The following is a 17,609-nucleotide window of genomic DNA, read 5'->3' on the forward strand; positions in this document are numbered from 1 at the left end:
TTTTTCGCTTTATCGCTCTTCAAATTTCCGATTTCTTCTCATTCTTATTATTAACAATATTATCGATACTTTTCTTTATTAATACTGCTAACGTGATTATAATAATTATAATTCTCATTTTTCGTTGTACCAGTTTTCCTTCTTTTGAAACAGAAAAAATAATTAATCTAAGATTTCCATTGATTGTCATATAAATATGAATGTATGTATGTAGGCGTAATACGATCTACTGAATGGAATATTAAACACTAAAAACCTTATCACTAGGTTTTTATGTTTGATGGATAAAGTATTTCATATATAACAAACCGATTTAATACTCTGAAAAATTACGAAAAAGTAATATTTATTATTGGACCAATTACTCCTATCACGATTCTAACTCATTCTGTATCGATGTTAATTCCAAATGAATTACAATTTAAAGAAGGAATCTCAATTTATCTTGTGTAGGATAAACAGGATGTCATGCAGATCGAGAAAAAAGGAAATATCAACTTTTGTTCGGAAACGTATCTCGGTAAAATTTATATAATAAAATTTGTGTGTTACATATTTTAATATGTTGTGTGTATGTAGTAGTAGTAGCAGCAGTAGCAGCAGTAGTAGCAGCAATTGCAGTAGTAGCGGTAGTAGTAGTAGCAGTAGTAATAGCAGAAGCAGCAGTAGTAGTAATAGTAATAGTAGTAATAGGATTAGTAATAGTAGTAGTAGTAAGAGGAAGGGGAGAGGTGGGAGTGGTAATAGAAGTAGTAGTAGGAGTAGCAACAGTAGTAGCAGCAGTAATAGTAGTAGTAGTAGTAATAGTAGTATAGTGTAGCAGTGTGATAGTGTAATAATGTAACAGTAGTAGTAGTGGTAGTAGTAGTAGTAGTAGTGGTAGTAGTAATAGTAGTAGTGGTAGTAGTAGTAGTAGTAGTAGTAGTGGTAGTAGTAATAGTAGTAGTAGTAGTAGTAGTAGTAGTAGTAGTAGTAGTAGTAGTAGACAATGCAATAACTCGAGCAACGGAAAATCTGTAAATCTTAAATCCGCACGCATTATATCTATAATAATCGTTAAGTAGATATTTTGTTATTTCTTCTCCATCGTGAAATATTAATCAATAACTTATTATGTATGTACGTATTGTGTGTATATGCGCACGTGTGCGATTATGCGATTACTATGTAAGTGTGTGCATATGTTGCAAAGTGTGCACGTATGTATGGATGTTGAATGAGAAAAAAAAGAGCACGTGGTTTTATAGCATAATGATAATTATAGAAAGTGTAAAGAATTTTATCGTACAGCTACGATCAAGCTTTCAAATTCTATAAATCGGTGTAAAATGTACATCTATCGCTTTTCTGTGATTTCAGTTTGTAGTCTTATTTTATTTTTGGTTGGTTGACAATTTTTCATTTTTTCAAATTATTTCTCATTTTCTTTCTTTCTCTTCATTTTCTTTCCTTTCTTGCTACTCTTCTTCTACTCCTTTTTATTTGTTTCCTATAATTTGTCGTATTTGGTCTTATTTGGTTTATTCTTTCGTTATATACAATATTCAACAGTATACAATGCTCATTCAATACGTTTTTTTATTGCCCGCGTGTGTCATTTTTTCTACATGTTCCAAGTGAACATACGCAAACTTCAAGCGGAAGCGGAGCGTAAAAGACGATTTTCAACCATGATCTTTCAAAGATACTTGACATGGATTTTCAAGTTTCGGTAGTAATATGCAGATGTATTCGTATATTCATACCCTCCCCCCCCGCCCAGAATATTACATTTCTTCCATTAACTTTTATACATTTTAATCGTTTCTCTGTAAAATCCCTCGAAATAGAGTGAAAGCTAACATGAAATACCTTTCAAAATATTTTTTGACTGAAACTCATAGTCGAACTTTAATGTCTCTATTTGTGTACTGAGTTAAATACTAGCATTTTAATATACGTTACTATATACGTTATAACGTTATACAAATGAAATAATTCTAGCATTAGAAAACAAACAATACTGCACAGCCCTCTTTATGGACATCGAGAAAGCATTTGATATAATAAACCACGAATGTCTACTTCAATCAATCAGAAAACAATTCCGGGAGCAGATATACCATTTAATTAAATCTTACTTAAGCAGCAGAACCTTCGCAGTAAAAATTAAAGACACATACTCTGAAGTTAAAGACATCAAGGCAGGGGTTCAGCAAGGAAGCGTCTTAGGAGCAATTCTATACACACTATACACGGCCAACATACCAACAACTTCTAATAGCAAGATACTGACATTCGCGGAAGACACAGCGGTACTGTTCAGGCACACTGACCCTGCAGCAGGAGTCACATCACTACAAGGACATATCACAAAAATAGAAAAGTGGCTTCAAGTTAATCATATTAAAGCAAACCCCGATAAATGCAACCACATTACATTCACACTCCGAAAACAGATACCTCCAAACATTATATTGAGCGGCACGCACATAATACAAACAAGGCAAGTCAAATACCTAGGACTCCACTTAGATACACGATTCACATGGAAACAGCATATTAAATCTATAATAGACAAAATACAATTAGCAAGGCGACAAATGTATTGGTTAACAAGTCGAAAATCCAAACTAAGCATAGAAAACAAACTAAAAATATACAAAACGATCATAAAACCAATTTGGACGTACGGAATACCACTTTCGGGAACGGCAGCAATGAGCCATATAAGCAAAATAGAGATAGTACAAGCTAAAATTCTTAGAACAATAGTAAACGCCCCATGGTACGTTAGAAACGAGGACATACGGAAGGACGACAACATACGACGATAATACAAACAAAGAATAGAAACACACACAAACTAGCTGCTAGCTGCGGAAACGATCAACACTTCAATCACGGAAAGAAGACTGAAAAGGAAACACCCAACAGACCTCACAAACGACACAACCTAACAAACACGAAAATGGTATCCCGCTGGGGGTAGCCACCCACATGATAATCAAACAGTTAAAAAATTCTACCAAATGTCCAAATTGGACGAATTGTGAATGAAAAGAATTAAATAGAAAAAAAACCGATATTTCTTAGGCAATCTGTCCACGATACTACATATCTGACTTTAAAATATGAACAAAATCAGTTTAAAAATTCAGGACACTTTAAATACCTGTTTCTAAGAGAACAGATTTTTGCAACAGCAAAAAATTTGACCTTGTTAATCATGTTCAGTGTAGAGGTTATTCGATATGTAAACAGAGAAAACACGTAGATAAATTGTAAGGTAAAAAATATATTTACATAGAAGTGTAATTATAAGTAAGAATACAATTTGAGCTGGTCCAGGTCCGCACGCTAGCTGTGTTACCCAATAACTGAAAACCCCAAAGCCAACATCGCCTGTCTACTGTTTATGGCCTGACTTTGTCGCAGTTTTTTGTCTACGCGCTGTCAATGGCTTCAGTGCTTGAGAAAACTAAAAAGACCAGATGTAGAGTTTTCTTAGAAGTGGTAACCATTTCAACATTCAGGAAATTTGGCGTTCCACTTTTTTGACAAATAAATATTTTAACACGCTGTACATAGTAGTAGCAATATGCTTCTGTTAATAAATTTTTAAGGACTAACGAGTGATGGCTAAAATCTTCTGGAAGTTAATCAGAAGTGTGTCCTTGTCAACATATACCAAGGCCCAAGGTATTGGTGCTGGCTTCCCTTTTGTTAGTATTTATTTGACTATGTAATTTTATATATGTACTATTTGATCCGCTTCAATGTGATTTCGGCCTATTTTCAAGAAGGAAAGGGGAAATGTAACCAACGCCATGTCTCCCTCCTTTTTATCGATTTACTTTCGCGTTTCGTCTCAAAATTATGTTACATTTTGCTTGTTACAGTACCACGCCAAAAGAATTTACTTATAATTCTCAATGAGAGTTGAAAATAGTTCGGTCGGGTAATAATAACTCCATTTGATTTTAGGATTGAGTTCGACTCTATTTTATTTTGAATTTCTTGAATTTCCTTATAAGATCTCGAGTATGTTGCTGGTCCGTGATTGAATATTGCTTTTTTCACTATGAAGTGATATGTGTCATCAACGGCATCAAAAGACACAATGAGGAACCGAACGCACAAGACAAGATAGATAGTTTATTTTCTAACTGTGAGCACAGGAACTACTACAAACTTAATCCTTAAAGAACAGGGCACAGTAGATAATTATTATTATTAAATAATTTCCATTGAAATACTTTTTACTATCAACTCAGCATATGTATAAATATATGTATATAGATGAAATGAATGTAAATGAATTTTAGAGAATTTTAAAGAATGCTTTACACTGTTTCGGTAAAGTTATAATTCAGTCCTAAGCGGTACAAAGTAAAGTGTATAATTTATTTATTTTAATTTACAATGAAGAACGCAAGATTAGTCATTAGATCGCTTATGCAAATAATAAATTTTCATTATTTTTAAAAATGCAATAATTATTTTAAGTTTAACTGGGAATTGTCAAGATTGATAGCTACTTCGTTTATGATTAATAAATATTGATTGGGTGAAACTATAGAACCGTAACGTCTTTTCCGATTTCAATGACTTTTGAATATGTTGTCAAGTACATGATTGCGAACAACTTCCTTCTTTAACTATCTAAGAAATCTATCTATATCATTACAATGAATTCTGTTTATAAATTACATATCATATAATTATATAATGACTCATTGAAAACCAGCTTTCATTTTTTGTTGATAGTATAGTAAGAAAATGTCAAGTTCGAACGCTTGTAACGATTGCCTGAGTTGCGTCATCCTTGGTTTCAGGAAAAGATAGGGAAGTCACTCAAGGGTGTCGCGGCTTCGATGTCTTTCGCAGCTGCGACGCGGAGGCCACTCGGTTGTTCTTTGAACAATCGTCAACGTGGACGAACGTCAAAGCGAAACCACGCGAATTCGGCATTTCCGATAATACGGAACACTGTAAACGCGACTGCGTTGAATTCGTTCGATTACTTCCTAGCAGTATCTATAAACAGTGAACTTAAGGCCCCATACACAACTGCATACGCTAGGTTGTAAGAAATAATAGCTATATACGTATGTAGCGGCACATGAGTCAGAGGACGATGCAAATCGAGAGCGACTCATATTATTGTTTTGCCTCGTGACACTGACACAATCTTGACGTACATGTAACGTCAACAAATATCTCCAACAGACTCAGGAAACCTGAACCGCCTTGCACACGACACCGACTCCCAAAACAAAGGAATATGAATTCGGTCCATAGGCATAAGATAAACGAACATCTAGAAGGGTTGAGTCTTGATCGAGGCTTCAGTCTTTCGGTAACGGTCTAATCGCACACTTGTAATCCTATTATAAAATAAAGGTACCTCGAACTCTGGTTCAAGAACCCAACATTTTTTTATTCTTATTTTCCCATTATTTTTACGTGACATTTTGGCGATCCTGCCAGGATCCATTCGCTTCAGTGTAAACGAAATTACGATTTCGGTCTACGAACATTATTGAAGATCGAAGGATTCGAACTACTTGTGTTATGAACTTTGCTGCCAATAATTTACCACAGTGGACAAAATCAACGGGACCACTGTCAGCATAGAACAAATCAACAGAACGAGTTTGACACTCAAACAACACCTTTGAACGCGCCACAGAGGAAAACACCGCAAGGGAACCTCATTCTACGAACTTACGTATCAAGGTGAGAAAAGTCTGGATTCTTTTAAACAATATAGAACGCGAAAAGTTAGTTTCTCTAGTAACTCTAGCGAAGTGACAATATTCACTATGAACAACAAGAAAGACTCAAAAGCCGAGACAAGTTTACCCTCTACAAGTGGAGTCCAAAATAAAACGGGATCACTCGATTCCTCTACCAGAGCAATTTTATTAGACTTAATACAGAGACAGAACGAAGAATTTCGACAACAATTTAACGAAATAAAGAATGCTTTAAAATTAGCGAACGAAGGAAAATAGAAAACGCGCTAACGAAATGGAAATATTAGGTAGAAACCTCTCTTGTGTTAAACTACCACAAATAAACGTAAAATCAACTGAATTCGGTTCTATGATGACTGACGATGACGATACTAATCCACCTCCACCTATGCCACAAAAACCACCAACATATGTCCAACCATCCAATCCAACAGCTGCAAACTCTGGAAATCTAAAAGCTGTTTAGTATCTCCGATACTAACCGGAGAAGACGATATAGGCGTAGAAGATTTTATTCGTGAAATAAAAGAAATGAGAATGATGTGTAGCGAACAAACGTTATTATTAAAAATGATCAAAATAGAGAAAATTGTAGGAAAAGCCGCAATGACAATTCGCAATATCCATATTAACGAATTCGGAACTCTGTACGAAGGATTAAGACGTAACATAGCTACTCAAGCATCAGTAAGAGAACACCAAGATCAGTTAAGAGTGATAAAGAGTGACCGAAAGCGTGCAAAATTATAACATTAGATTTCGACGTGTTTTCAACAAACTTCAATACAGCATTACCAATGAATATAAAGACGAACTAACTCGATGAGCGATGAACGATCGACTATACATGGTCTCTGTGATAGACTATGTAAGAGGCCTTCGTTCAGAAATAGGATAAGTGCTATTGGTTAATTCCCGCCCCCCCCCCAAACATCATCGATGCAGAAAAAAAGGCAATGGACGTGGAAAAATACTTTCGCGAAGACAACGCTCGCAGACGGATGACACGACAAACAACCACTCCACCATCTTATCGTAACCAGACGTCTCGTCCAGTAGGTAACCGCTTCACGATTACAAGTAACATGAATAACAAAACTCCACCCACACAAAACATTCAACCAAGAATGAATAATTTTACAAAGCTTGAAAATCGACCATTAAACGAAAGGCCACAAACGAAATGTTTCAAATGCAATCGATTGGGACACCTTGCCAATCAATGCCAAAATTTTCGAATACCGCCTCAAACAAAAGCCCCTCCAGGAATAAACCACATTCAAGAACAATCAGAATTAACAATGCTACCTCAGGAAGATTATCCACAATACGACTACAATTACCAGGACGACCAGGATTGCGATTTTTCGTTGACTCGGGAGCAGGAATCAACTTGCTTAAACGAGGATGCTACCCAGGAGGAACAATAATACCAGACACATAAAAATTCTCCATGGGACATTCCAAATACGAATCCAATTCCAAAATTAAACTAAATTTATTGAACAAAGAGATAGAATTTGCCTTAGTAGATGATAATTTCCCTATCATAGAAGACGGCATATTAGGCTTACCCGCTTTAAATCAATATCGATTCGAACTCTCCAATAAAACATTAAAATTAGATAATAATACCCTTCTGCTGCAGCAAGAACCAACCCTCGCATCAGGAGAAATCGTTCAAAAAATTGTATACTTCGAAGGAAAGCCAACGCCAGTATGCTTTATCAATGGTGGTAAGTTTTCAGTCCAAATTTCTAACGTTATTGAAAATATAAACACTGTAGATCAAATCGAAAAATTCAAATCTTTCATTCGACTTCCGCACATAGAAAAACCTCTTAGAGAACCTATGTAGTATTTTCGTCTGTACCTACTTTAATTATATTTATCTTATTTTCCTTTAAGCATTCATGAACGTAGTGGTAATGAACTTCAATGTGTTTAGAATTTTTTGTGAAATTTCCGTACTTTGCTATACTTATCACTCCAAAGTTATCGTCATAAATTTTTACAGGGTTATTGTCTAGATTTACATTGAAGACCTTCATAATTTCTCCAATAGACATTAATTCACTCACCGCTTCCGATAGAGCTACATACTCTGCATACGTCCAGGCTTTTGTCACACACCTTTGTTTTTTAGATTTCCAACCGATTACATTTCCATACAATTTAATTACATATCCAGAAGTAGATTTCCTATCTAAATGATCTCCTGCCCAATCAGCGTCCACATAACAATTTATCGCTTCACACTTTTCATTCCTTTTCTAATGTAACCTTAAAACTTTAATATTAAATATTTCAATATTCCGGTACAAATATTTCAATATTCGCAAAGCATATTTAAAATGTGTCTCGCTACAACAATCTTGAAATCTACTTAAGATAATTCACACTATAACTTATATCGGATCTGATATTTGTACTAATATACAGCAATGCACCAATTAAGTTCTTGTATCCAATGTCATTTCTATTTATTTCAGCTTTTTCAATTTTTAAATTTGTTTCCATTGGTGCACAGTACAATTTGCTGTTTTGTAATTTATATTTGTTCGCTAATGATTCAATGTATTTCGTTTGGCTTAGTTTCATTTCATTTTTTATATAATCATACTCTATATTTATTCCAAGATATTCTTTTACTTTACTTAAATCTTTCATTTTAAATTTATCAGTTAATAGCTTCTTTACATTTTGTATCCTTTTTTTGTTTTTACTACGGATTAACAAATCGTCTATTAGCGAATATTATCGCCAATACAATCGTCATATATTAGCGAATAAACAATATTTTCCCCCTTTCCATGAGTATATAGGCACAACTCTATGTTATTCTTCTTAAAACCCAATCTCGTCACATACCTATCAAAACACTCATACCAGTTCCTCGGACTTTCTTTTAACCCATAAGGCGCTTTCGATAATTTACAAACTCCATTCGTTCCGTCTGCATATCCCTTTGGTTGATTTACATATACCTCCGAACTTATTTCACCATTTAAAAAGGCAGTTTTTACATCCATTTGCTCAATGATTAATCCATTTTGACAACAATATGATAGCAATATCTTAAAGGTCTGATTACTCGCTACTGGAGAATATATGTCATCGACTACGTTTCTTTGTTGAAATCCTCTTACCACTAATCTAGCCTTATACCTGTCATCTGATTTTCTCGTGTAAACCCATTTTACATCTAATACTTCTTTGCTTTTTACCCTTTCTACCAATTTCCAAGTTTTATTTTTATAGAGACATTCTATTTCTTTATCCATAGCCTGTTTCCAATCTTCACTATTTTCACAACAAATCGCCTCCTCAAATGTACAAAGGATATCTACTCTACAATAATTTGCGTGAATCTCACTACTGTTTTCCTTTTCTGGATACCATACTGGAATTTTCTTATTACGTGTAGATCTCCTAGGAATCTTTAATCTTTCAGAACTATTATCATTTTCATCTTCTCTACTTTCTAACTCTTCCTTATTCATGCTACCCCAATAAATAATTATCTTTACTATCATCGCTAACTGCATCGAATGAATTCTCCTCAAAACCGATACATTTTTTGTCTGTTTCTACGACCTCTACATGTCGCTACTGTTATTTTTCCACCTAATAGGACTCTGTAACCTACTTCACTACATCCTAACAGAATTCCCATATCTGCCTTCTTATCCCATTTAGAAACTCTTTTTTGTTCTGGCCTTCTTACAAAAACTTTACTTCCATATAGATACAAATTTTCAACACTTGGTTTTCTCTCGAAGAATATTTCAAAAGGTGTCTTTCTCTCCACAGTGTTTGCTAGTATTCGATTTTTCAAGTACGCCGCTGTACATATTATTTCCGGCCAGTACTTTTTATGTACTTTCGCTTCCGTTAACAAGCAACGCGCCATGTCCATCACTGTTCTATTATACCTTTCCGCTGTCCCGCTTAATTCATGTACGTAGGTTGGACAATTATTTATTATGATACCTTTATCCCTAGCAAATTTATAAATTCGATTGTTTAAGTATTCTCTTCCATTACCGCATTTAATATTTTTAACCTCTTACCCCTTAAGTTCTCAACTTCATTTACAAACTGTACGAGAGAATGAAAGACTTTATCTTTTGATTTTATACAATAGATCCTAGCTATTTTACTATAATCATCGATAAATGAAATAAAATATTTCTCTCCATTTAATCCGGTAGTCTTAAAGATACCGCACACGTCCGTATGAATAATTTCCATTATCTCCCTAGCCTTAGTTCGATTATTTTTGAAAGATAAATTATGAATTTTACTTTCTATATACACATTACATTTGAACAATTCCTTTTCAAATTTATTCGGTATACCTGTCACTAGCTGCTCTTTACTTGCCCAAAATATTTAAGTATCTAAAATTTACGCGTCCTAGCATCCTATGCCATCTTTCCTTTTTACTCATACCACTACGTTCGGCACTGTTTACTAAGTGCTTCTTCCTTTCAATATACTTTTCATTTTATATGTACCATTCTCTTTGACCGCTAAAGCTGTAAGTTTATTGTTCTCATCTATTATTTTTGCAATATTTCCTTTTGAAATAACCATATTATTATTATCCGTTAACTTGCCTAAACTAATCAAGTTTGCGGACATTTCTTTCACATAAAAAACTTTATTCATATTTATTTTATTTCGCTTTCCAAATGCTTCAAAATAGCTAATAACATTTCATACTTTTGTTGCCTTTATCGATCTATTATCGCCCAAATATATATTTACCGGTTCTTTAAGGTCGATAGATTTATCAAAATAATTTACATCGTTAATAATGTGATCGGTAGAACCGCTATCTAATAGGCATTTTATTTCGTTACCACTTATCTCATTCATCTCGCTGCTGTGTGCTGCGTGCGCTGTTGCCATACATGTGCCTGCTCCTGAGTTGCCATATTCGCCATATTCGCTCGTGCCGGCTGCTGATTGACGATGGAAGTTTCCACGCCCCTTGCTCGTATTGCCTTTGTTTCCTCTTCCTCTGCTGCGACCGCGTGTTGACTCACACCGATGACTGTTACTGCTTCCCCTTGGACGCCATTTTGACACTCTCTTGCAAAATGTCCCACTCTTCCACATTTGAAGCATCCTTCCTTTTTTACAGCAAAGGCATTAGTTTTCATTTCTCCTCGATTAGACTTATCTTTCTTTTCCGCTATTTCTATTTTATTCTTCACGCACGCTACCGTTTGTTTCTCTTCTTTCACTGCATCTATTATATCCGCTATGTAGCTATACTCTTCGGGTAACGTATTTAGCATGTAATTCAGCTTTTCCCTCTCACTCACTTGTGCGCCTGCACCTTTTAATTCATTTATTAATTTTTCAAAATCGCTAAAGAACGATGCTGAATCACTGTATTTATCAAGATTTATCTTCTCTAATCTCCTTCTGCACACGATCTAGTGCCGTCGACTCTTTCAAGTACACTTCGTCGAACTTTTTCATTATTTCATACGCTGTTTTTTCTCCCCTAATATATTCTAATTGTCTATTTGAGAAGGCACTGTAAATTATATTTATCTCCTTCAGATCCTTTTTATCCCAGTCTGGATTGTCTGTTTCAGTCTTCACTCTAGTTATAACAATATCACATTCTTTATACCTCAGAAACATTGTTATTCTTTTCTTCCACGTACCATAACCCTCACCATCAAATATCGATATCATAATTTCCGATCTCTCCATTTTAATTGATTTCCTACTCTTTACTCAAGCGTTCCTACGTGCTTGAAGTATTTTTTCTTTTATTTTATATTCTTTGAACGTTTCTTCCCTTACTAAACTCGCAAGACTAAAAACCACGCACTAAATAGCTTGCAAAACTAGTAACCACGCTCTGCTACCATGTTAAGGTATAGAGAGGATTCGAAAATACAAATAGTTTACTTTATTTCGCACACAACAGCTATACATATATATATTACACTCTGAAGACTTCGATAACCTTCTTGCACGCACGCTTGTTGTCAAGCAACTCTTCTAGGTTCTCCTAACAGCCTCCAATCGTCTTTTGTCTCAACTGAGACCTGGATGCCCTCTGACACACACATTCACATGTACAGTGTAAATGTATCATCTACCTAACAAGATCATCAACGTAAAATCCTACCGTCCTCCCGAACATCATAAAACCGAAATAAATAAACTGATGACTGAAATGTTAAACAAAAAGATTATAGAATCCTCCGACTCCCCCTATAACTCTCCTGTCTGGGTCGTTCCAAAGACAATCGACGCACCAGGGAAACAAAAGTGGCGAGTAGTGATTGACTTTAGGAAGTTAAACGAACTAACAGACCAAGACGCGTATCGACTACCTGACATTGACGATATACTATCACAAGTAGGAAATGCGAAATATTTCTCCGCTTTAGACTTATCTTCAGGGTTCCATCAAATACCCATGGACGAGAATTCAAAGAAATACACTGCATTTAGCACACCACAAGAACACTTCCACTATAATAGAATGCCACTCGGGCTCGAGAACGCACCTGCTACCTTTCAAAGAATGGTGGATACCACGTTAAGAGGTTTGATTAACAATCATTGTTTCGTTTATCTCGATGATATCATTATATTCGGGCAATCGATAGAAGAACATAATAAAAACTTAGCCATTATATTCCAAAGACTCAGGGGAGTAGGTCTAAGAATACAACCAGATAAATGTGAATTCTTAAAGCCCGAATTAGAATATCTAGGACATGTAGTGACAGCAGATGGAGTAAAACCTAACCCTAAAAAGATGGAAGCAGTAAAGAATTTTAAACTACCAAAAAATCCTACAGATGTAAAATCATTCCTTGGGCTAGCTGGATACTATAGAAAATTTATTAGAAACTTCTCTAAAATTGCCAAACCTCACTCTATTTTTAAAGAAGGACATTTAGTATTAGTTCATAACGATCATAAATAACACAAGTTAGATACTGAATGGCCAGAGCCATACACCATTGAAAAAGTGAAAAGCCCCTTATTATGAAATAATAGTAAATGACTCGATTAGGAAAATACATGGTAACCGTATTAAACCTTACTTTCCAGGACGATCTTCACCTTCTACATAGTTAGCTAAGCTAAACGTTATACCTCTTAACGGTAGTTCTATATATCAAGGAAAATTAGCTCATGCATAACTATATAGCGAATCTGTAAACGTAATTATAGGTTTAGACATTAAGGATATATATGCAAAACTCAGCGAAATTAAGAGATGTAGACTAATGTTAACAGAGCATTATAAAAGTGAATGCCCGCATTCCAATGAAATGATTACACGCGCTCGCGAAAGAAATTTAGACAATTTAATAATGCATATTAAACTTATGACACACACTTGTTACCGAAGAGGGTCATTGAATTTTCTTGGATCCATTTCTAGAAGTCTATTTGTAACTCTGGATGACGATGATTTAGAATTAATGAATAAAAATATAGATAAACTTTTTGATGAAAACAATAACTTAAAAACCAATATAACTTACAAAATAAATCTCAAAACTATAACTTTACCCTTAACTGACAGTCTAGAAGAAATCCTGACAAAAATTAAGAACGCTCCAAAAATCATTAATAATGTATAATCGTATAGAATGCACCTCAATCAAATTTCCAACGAAGTAAACTCTCTTAATTATGAACATAGAATTAGAAGTCTTAAGAAATAGGAACTAAGTGTCTTATAAATTATTAGTTATATTGATCTAATCTAATCGCACACTTGTAATCCTATTATAGAATAAAGGTATCTCGAACTCTGGTTCAAGAACCCAACATTTTTTTATTATTATTTTCCCATTACTTTTACGTGACACGCAAAGCGTAACGATAAACAAATTCCGGGCAAAACAATGTTGCCGCTACGTGCAATCGTCAACCGAGGTTGAATTTAAAGTTTCCGGTACTCCCCCGAGTATAAATAAAAGAACACGATCGTTAAGACAGTTAGTATCGAACATTCTTATAGCGAATTAATATCGAACGAACGTAAGCATTACCTTGTAAACACATATCGAGCAACACTAAGCGAACGACGACTAACTCTGTACTGCAAATAATTTTAAATACATTTGACTACACTAAGTATCAACTCGTCTAGTCATTAATTAACAACACGTTTAATCGTCCTTCACATACATGTTGTATAAGCTACTATGTGTATATTTATTTATGTTTCCCATAGTACAGACGTATTCCTTATATTATTGTAGCTGTGTAATTTCAGTAGTATTGCATAAAGGACATCTGTTTTGTTGCAATTGTATCAACTATTAATTGTAATACTTGAAGCATTTGTATCTAATCGTCATGCATCTGTGATGGCACTCGACCATGGAACTTTCCAACGGCTTCGCGACACAAAGCGCTATACCTTCAAAGCGTAAGGCCGACATGCCTAATGTACCATCGATATACCTACAGTTCTTTCGCCGAATATTCGGAAGAATGCATACGCGGCAACCGTTGCGGGCATCTAATAAACGCGTACGTAGTGGGGATATCGAGGGGCAACAAAATAAAGAATCCATTTGGTTTCGAATCAAAGATTCATTCTGCCCCGAGCTGCGGAGTGCGAAAGGTTAAGCGTCATAGCGAAGTAAACACAATTAGAGATACGTGATTATTGATTCTTGATAGTTAATCGTTAATCGTTAATCGTTAATTGTTGTCGATCGTTCATTGTTAATCGTTAATTGTTGTTGACAGTTAATCGTTAGTCGTTAATTGTTGATCATAAATTATTGACTGTTGATTGTTAATAGTTTAATTAACTTTTTTGTTGAACATCAAGAGTATTTCTTGTGGCCACCTTCACCCACTATCCACTTCACATCGTTATTCTACATACGGAAGGCAAGATTGACATCGAGTTCGAAAGACAGACCGCAGAAATCTGGTCTCTGCTATTACCACGAGACCTTTTGAGACCGCGCAAGGAAGTGCCGGGCCCCTTGCAACTGGACCCAGTGAAACGAGACCAGCCGTCCGTAAACGCGGCATGTGGCGATGGCTTTAGTATCCCGTCGCATTTTCGTGACGGACAGGGCACCAAGGATCTCTTTCCTCGTGAACACCGGTGTCAATATAAACGTATACCCGTGCAACAAACTACGCGGATCCGCGAATAAAGATACGTACGAGCTGTTCGCGGCGATTCGAATGGTCGAAGCAAACCGAAAACGCCTTTTGCGAGTCGAAACGCGTCCTCTCTGACGCCACAATGTTAGTGTTACGACCGGCATACTTCAAATCCGATGGACTGACGATGGAGATAAAGATGTGGCGGCACTCGGCGACAATGTATATCGCTAAAGTGTCTAATGAATCATCAACATCCCAACGGTCCTTCCACCGAAGGGTCTAGAAGAAAGAGCACGTGGCAACGGCCGCGGACGCCTAGCAAATGCATTGACGGTGGGGATGTTGAGGAATGACAAAAGAAAGTAATCGGATCCGATCGAAAGTCAAATCATAAGAGCTTCAGTCTTGGAAAGTCACTCCTAGAGTTCGGAAGTGGATTGTAAAGTGGATTGTTGTTAGAAAAAAAAAGTTTCTTTTTTTTATTTTTTACCTCAAATTTCTTTTTTTATTTTGTTATTTTACGTGACATTAGCGCATCCGGTATTGGCAACAGCGCGTGAACGACAAATGGCAGCCGCTAGGATTCGTTATAAAATCTTTGTCTCCCGCGCGATTAATTCTGTATTTAGAATAATTTTAAATATATTTGACAATATCAAGTATCAACTCGCACGTCATTATTTAAATCATCCACCACAAATCCAAAAACAGAACAAGGAAAACAGAGAAAAGAATAAATAGAAAATTAAATTGCTAACATGTTTTTCTATAATAATATTTTAACATCAATATTGTAATACGCAATGTGAAATGAAAAAATTGGAAGCAACCGAACTACGAATGAAACTGAATCACTTCGCAGCTTGTAAAGATAACTTTTAGTGTTATAAACGTAAGTCAAGTAGCAAATAGCATAAATTGAATTTACCCAAACTCTTCTTGAAATCTGACAAAATGATTCTTTATTTTGTCAAAAAAATCTTTACGTATGTTCCATTCCCATTCGTCGCTTTTTTCAGTGGCGTGTTTATCGCTACGTCGAAACTCCGTCGGGTAGCAGTTAATTTCATTTGAAGTAAAAAACTATTCAGAAACGTGTATACGTTACACAGCAACAAACCAGTCGCCCTTTTATTACCTCGTTCTCAACAGTTCAAATTTCAGGGACGACCGACTACTTAGTATCGACCCAGTACGTCATATTTACTCGCCAAAAGTATTGTAAACGAAAATTGTAACCAGACGTGCCGTTAGTAACCACCATTTTTCGCGAAACTTCTTTTTCATTTGGCGGAAATTTAAACAAACCCCGAAACACGTGGCGTTTTGCAACTGTCTTTAATCCTTTAAGATAAAAAAGATTGACGCAAAATTTTGACGGGATGAAATTTCACGATATATTCAGGTGAAACGATGCGAAATTAGAGCGAAGCTTATAATGGGAATATAGTTTGCTTGTCTGTTGTCATAAAATGAGATATACAGAATATATTAAAAAATAGAGTATATGTAATACGAAACTTTATATTATTCATGTTATTATGGACAAAATATCACAATATGTTCATATATTTAAATCTCATCCGAAAAAGATTATTGTATGTAGAACACAGTTTAACTGTATTTTGAATTCTTGTTTATCAGATCACAATTGATAAGTTGATATTAGGATGATTATCCTCATTTGAAACAATTTTGTGACTGTTACTTGTCAATATACTTTATATCTTATGTACATTTTAAATATAGTACGCAAACTCGAAGTTGCAAGGAACATTAATAAAAATTCAATATTTCAATAACGCCTTTCATGATTATAATTAAATATTTTTTCAAAATGTCGTATCAGTGTTACATCTAGCACCCCCTCCCCCACACACAAAAGTTTACCAATTTATAATATATGTACTAGTAGATTGACAAGTTACGATTTACAGATTATATAGAATTCTATTTTATGATTTTATAATTTTTCGTTAAATAGAATAATCAAATAACTTGCAATTAGTAAAATTTCATTTGTTTTATCGTCAAACTTGTGCAAGGGAACATATTAATGCTGGTAACTTTAGTGACTTGCAAAATTTCAATAGTGCAAAACAGGCCAGATATTCAATTGCAATTGGTTGCTATCCATATTTTCATCGGTCTTACAATAACCTTATGTTATCAATTATGAATTAAAAAGTTAATGAAATCACAACTCATCCAAGGCCAATGGTTATGACTTCTTTTCGAAGATCCATTGAAATCTCGAGTTTGTTGTTTGAGACATTCAGTTACCACAAAACAAAAACACCACTCTATTACAGCCGACGTAAACAAAAGATGACAGATTCTTCAAATTCTCGGACAACAAACACAGGCTTACACACTTACTGTTTTAAAGTCACAGTCTGTCGTTGAACTTTCGCCAAGTAGCTTGATACGTACATATACACGTCCCTCGAAATCAGTTTTCGACGAAAATATATACGTGACATGTTATGTTGCAACCGAACGTGAATTTCTCGCGGGAAATAGCCTGATATCGTTTATTTATGCGTCTCTCAAATACGAATTTTACTATACACTTCGTTTAAGGCACGCCATTTTGCAAAACGATTATCGAAAGATTACTGCTTACATCGAGATCGAGAATAGATTCGCAGGAAGCTGGATGCCGCGATTTCTTCCCGCGCTTTACTTTTCTCCGAAGTTGTGATTGGTTGATTTCCTGCTGCCATATTCGGT

The 17,609-nt window shown here is 35.2% G+C and overlaps 1 long non-coding RNA gene across 1 annotated transcript; it reads left to right on the forward strand.

The window, feature by feature from the left end:
* The first annotated feature begins 1,953 nt into the window (after nucleotides 1-1,953).
* On the forward strand, nucleotides 1,954-15,542 carry LOC126865993 (uncharacterized). The gene is made up of 2 exons (XR_007689748.1): nucleotides 1,954-7,477; nucleotides 14,587-15,542. It is a non-coding gene; the product is annotated as an uncharacterized LOC126865993 (long non-coding RNA).
* Nucleotides 15,543-17,609: the final 2,067 nt, after the last annotated feature.

Source organism: Bombus huntii, chromosome 5, assembly GCF_024542735.1.
Source record: "Bombus huntii isolate Logan2020A chromosome 5, iyBomHunt1.1, whole genome shotgun sequence".
Classification (NCBI taxonomy): domain Eukaryota; kingdom Metazoa; phylum Arthropoda; class Insecta; order Hymenoptera; family Apidae; genus Bombus; species Bombus huntii.